Source organism: Physella acuta, unplaced genomic scaffold (genome assembly GCF_028476545.2).
Source record: "Physella acuta isolate Inbredline_101_S28 unplaced genomic scaffold, ASM2847654v3 ptg001865l, whole genome shotgun sequence".
In the NCBI taxonomy this organism is placed as follows: domain Eukaryota; kingdom Metazoa; phylum Mollusca; class Gastropoda; family Physidae; genus Physella; species Physella acuta.
Window position 1 is genome coordinate 300,802 of NW_026733371.1, and position 6,000 is coordinate 306,801.

The following is a 6,000-nucleotide window of genomic DNA, read 5'->3' on the forward strand; positions in this document are numbered from 1 at the left end:
ATAAGCAAAGAATATTCTTACATCATTAATGACAACAACTGAGGCCAGTTAGTTAAAAATGTATTTATAATTGAAGATAGTCCTATATCATCTCAGACTTGACTGCCAGTCTTTATTTTGTATTTATAGCATGCTTCTTAAAACATTAAACATTGCTGAAAGTGCTCATTGTTTGCGTTCTTATATGTGTATGTGTGCCTAGCATAGGTTCAAAGGCATGGCATGTAAAGTTGCGGTTTTACAGCCTTTCTTACAGTGTCACAACATCATTGTTATCTGGCAATCATAAATTGTACTGGTAATTTGTTACCATGTATCAACTCTAAGATACATTATAAATGTTAGGTTCTCCACCAACTCTGGCCCTGATTAGAACCACTTCTACTTATATGGGCATGATATCACAGTAAATTATGCAAGCCATTTAATGACTTTGAATCATTACAGTGGCAATACTAATTTCAGAGAAAATTATATAGATTATAGTCATTGCTGATAAGGGAAATAACTCAGTTAATAGTTTTAGAATATAAAAGACGTTGTTGTATTTCGTTTTAGAGGAGTCATACACTCACACACTTACACACTTACAAACAACAATTACACATTAAGGCACTTAAACTCTTAAACTAACACCATTACAAATTTACTCAATTACACACTTACTTACACAATACCTACTTGCACACTTTCACACCTACAAACTTACATACAACATACTGAGACACACACACTTACACACGAATACATTAACACTAGTACACACTGACACACTCACCCTTTTCGTACTCGTGCTCAAACGTATACACTATTACACATTTACACACTCATGAAATTACATACTTTCACACTCACACACTCACATATTGACACAGTCACAAACTTACACACTTATACACTTACACACTTACGTACACACCTACACACTTATTTTATCATACATTTTTACACTTACACATTTACACCTTTACACACTTACAGAACATATTCACATTTACACACATACTAACTAAAATACTTACACACTTACACATTTACACACTTATACAATTGCACATTTATACACTTAGACGTTTACACACTTACTTTCTTATACACGTTAATACTTTTACACACTTACACACCATACTTACACATTTACACACTTACTAAAACACTTACACACTTATACACTTACACATTCACACAGTTATACACTTGCACACTTAAACTTTTACACATTTACACACTCATTGATTTTAAATGTGGATTTGAATATGACTGTGTATGATTGTTAAATTTTAATATTTAAACTTACATGTCTTATTTTGCTGCCGAAAAAAACAATAAAATTTATCTCGATATAAAAATAACTTGTTATAAAATTATTTACCTTTTTATTAGAATAGATTTTTAGCTACAACTCATATCAACTGCACATAAAGGCGAAATGTTGATGTCCCAGATAATAACTTATGATAGTCAATTTTGATGTAATTGTGTAAAGCGAATTAGCTGAGGCTACTAGATGTTGGCTTGTTAGGTCTGGTATTTCTTACTGGTGTTGGTTCGAATCCTAAGTGGGAAGCGGGTCATATGATAATATGTTAAGGATATCTAATTAATGATACCAGTTAAGTGGTGATGATGGTGATGGGAATTAAATTTAATAACTAGCACAGTTCAATGCAGTGGTAGGGAGTTGCATTAGTGCAGTGGTGGGGATTGCAACAGTGCAGTGGTTGGGTGAAGGGGGGAGGTCTTAGTAGTGCAGTGGTGGTGGTGGGTGGGTGGGTTGCAGCAGTGCAGTGGTGGTTGGAGGAGTTGCAGCAGTGCAGTTATGCGGGGAGGGGGGGGGGGTCGCAGCAAGTGAAGTGGTGGTGGAAAGTGTTGTTCCAGCAGCAGTGTAGCTGGGTGGGGGGGGGGGGGTTGTTGCAAAAGTGCATTGGTGAGGTGGAGGTTGCACCAATGTAGTGGGCTTGCAGAAGTTTAGTTTAGGAGGAATGAAGCAAATCAGTTTAGGGTTGGGAGTTGCAGCATTTAGGTAGAATGACGTAAGAAAATGAATTTAATAATAATTATATGCATATTTTTGCATAAAAATTTTAAAAATAATATGTGCTACGACTTTCACATGATGTGTTAACATGTGTTACGGCGGTCAAAAAATGTGTTAACATGTGTTACGGCTGTCATATCAAGTGCTAACATGTGTTAAGGCTTTAATATAATGTGTTAACATGTGTTACGACTTTCATAAAATGTGTCAACATGTGTAACGGCTGTCATATCATGTGTTAACATTTGTTACGACTGTCATATCATGTGTTAAAATTTGTTACGACTGTCATAATATGTGTTAACATGTGTAACGACTTTCATATCATGTGTTAACATGTGTTACGGCTGTTAAATAATGTCTAAACATGTATTACGAGTGTCATATCATGTGTTTACATGTGTTATGGCTTTCATATCATGTGTTAACATGTCTTAAGGCTGTCATAGCATGTGTTAACATCTGTTACGGCTGTCATATGATGTGTTAAATTGTGTTACGACTTTCATAAAATGTGTTAACATGTGTGACGGTTGTCATGTCATGTGTTAACGTGTGTGACGACTATCATATCATGTGTTAACATGTGTTACGTCTGTCATACAATGTGTTAACCTGTGTTACGGCTGTCTTATAATGTGTTAACATGTGTTACATCTGTAATATAATGAATTAACATGTGTTACGACTGTCATATGATTTGTTCACATGTGTTACATCTGTCGAATGATGTGTTAACATGTGTTACGACTGTCATATCATGTGTTAACATTTGTTACGATTGTCATAATATGTGTTAACATGTGCTAGGACTTTCATATCATGTGTTAACATGTGTTACGACTGTCATATGATGTATTAACATGTGCTACAACTTTCATATCATGTGTTAACATGTGTTACTGCTGTCATATGATAAGTTAACATGTGCTAGAACTTTCATATCATGTGTTAACATGTGTTACGGCTGTTAAATAATGTCTAAACATGTATTACGGATGTAATATCAAGTGTTAACATGTGTTACAACTGTCATATCAAGTGTTAACATGTATTACGACTTTCATATCATGTGTTAACATATGTTACTAGTGCCATATAATGTGTTAACATCTGTTACGTCTGTCATGTCATGTGTTATTATGTGTTACGGTTTTCATATGATGTTCTAACATGTGTTATGACTGTATTACAATGTGTTAACATGTGTTACGACTTTCATATCATAGGTTTACGTGTGTTACGGCTGTCATTGATTGTGTTAACAAGTGTTACGACTGTCATATCATGAGTTAACATGTGTTAACATGTGTTACGGCTGTCATATGATGTGTTAACATGTGCTAGAACTTTCATACCATGTGTTAACTTATGTTACGGCTGTTAAATAATGTCTAAACATGTATTACGGGTGTCATATCAAGTGTTGACATGTGTTATGACTTTCATATCATGTGTTAACATGTGTTACTACAGCCAGTTAATGTTATAACATCTTTTACGGCTGTCATATCATGTGTTATTATGTGTTACGGCTTTCAAATGATGTGCTAACATGTTTTATGACTGTCTTACAATGTGTTAACAAGTGTTACGACTGTCATGTGATGTTTTAACATGTGCTACAACTTTTATATCATGAGTTAACATGTGTTTCGGCTGTCATATGATGTGTTAACATGTGCTAGAACTTTCATATCATGTGTTAACATGTGTTAAGTCTGTCATAATATTTGTTAACATGTGTTAAGTCTCTTATATAATGTGTTAACATGTGTTACGACCGTCATATCATGTGTTAACATGTGTTGAGACTGTCATATGATGTGTTAACATGTGTTACGACTGTCATATAATGTGTTAACATGTGTTACGACTTTCATATCATGTGTTAACATGTGTTACGGCTGTCATATCATGTGATCACATGTGTTGCGGCTGTCGTATCATGTGTTAACATGTGTTACGGCTGTCATATCATGTGTTAACATGTGTTATAACTGTCATAATATGTGTTAACATGTGATAAGACTTTCATATCATGTGTTAACATGTGTTACGACCTTCATATCATGTGTTAGCATGTGTTAAGTCTCTCATATAATGTGTTAACATGTGTTAAGACTGTCATATCATGTGTTAACATTTGTTACGACTGTCATAATATGTGTTAACATGTGTTACGGCTGTCATATCGTGTGTTAACTTGTATTAAGACTATTATATGATGTACTAACATGTGATAATAATGTCATGTCATGTGTTAACATGTGTTACGACTATCATATCATGTGTTAACATATGTTACGTCTGTCACACAATGTGTTAACCTGTGTTTCGACTTTCATATCATGTGTTAACATGTGTTATGGCTGTCATATCATGTGTTAACATGTGTAACGACTGTCATATGATGTGTTAACATGTGCTAGAACTTTCATATCATGTGTTAACATGTGTTACGACTGTGATAATATTTGTTAACATGTGTTAAGTCTCTCATATAATGTGTTAACATGTGTTACGACTGTCATATCATGTGTTAACATTTGTTACGACTGTCATAATATGTGTTAACATGTGCTAGGACTTTCATATCATGTGTTAACATGTGTTACGACTTTCATATCATGTGTTAAAATGTGTTACGACTGTCATATGATATTTAACATGTGCTACAATTTTATATCATGTGTTAACATGTGTTACGGCTGTCATATGATGTGTTAACATGTGCTAGAACTTTCATATCATGTGTTAACATGTGTTACGACTGTCATAATATTTGTTAACATGTGTTAAGTCTCTCATATAATGTGTTAACATGTGTTACGACTGTCATATCATGTGTTAACATTTGTTACGGCTGTCATATCATATGTTAACATGTATTACGGCTGTCATATGATGTGTTAACATGTGTTACGGCTGTTATATCATGTATTAACATATGTTGCGGCTGTCGTATCATGTGTTAACATGTATTACGGCTGTCATATGATGTGTTAACATGTGTTACGGCTGTCATATGATGTGTTAACATGTGCTAGAACTTTCATATCATGTGTTAACATGTGTTACGACTGTCATAATATTTGTTAACATGTGTTAAGTCTCTCATATAATGTGTTAACATGTGTTACGACTGTCATATCATGTGTTAACATTTGTTACGGCTGTCATATCATATGTTAACATGTATTACGGCTGTCATATGATGTGTTAACATGTGTTACGGCTGTTATATCATGTGTTAACATATGTTGCGGCTGTCGTATCATGTGTTCACATGTGTTACGGCTGTCATATCATGTGTTAACATGTGTTACGACTGTCATATCATGTGTTAACATGTGTTACGGCTGTCATATCATGTGTTAACATGTGTTACGACTGTCATATCATGTGTTAACATTTGTTACGACTGTCATAATATGTGTTAACATGTGCTAGGACTTACATATCATGTGTTAACATGTGTTACGACCTTCATATCATGTGTTAACATGTGTTAAGTTTCTCATATAATGTGTTATCATGTGTTACGGCTGTCATATGATGTGTTATCATGTGATTAGACTGTCATACAATGTGTGAACATGTGTTACGATTTTCATATCATGTGTTAACATGTTTTAAGACTGTCATATCATGTGTTAACATGTGTTAAGACTGTCATATCATGTGTTAACATTTGTTACGACTGTCATAATATGTGTTAACATGTGTTACGGCTGTCATATCTTGTGTTAACTTGTGTTAAGACTGTCATATGATGTACTAACATGTGATAAGAATGTCATGTCATGTGTTAACATGTGTTACGACTATCATATCATGCGTTAACATATGTTACGTCTGTCACACAATGTGTTAACCTGTGTTTCGACTTTCATATCATGTGTTAACATGTGTTATGGCTGTCATTATCATGTGTAAACATGTGTTACGACTGTCATATG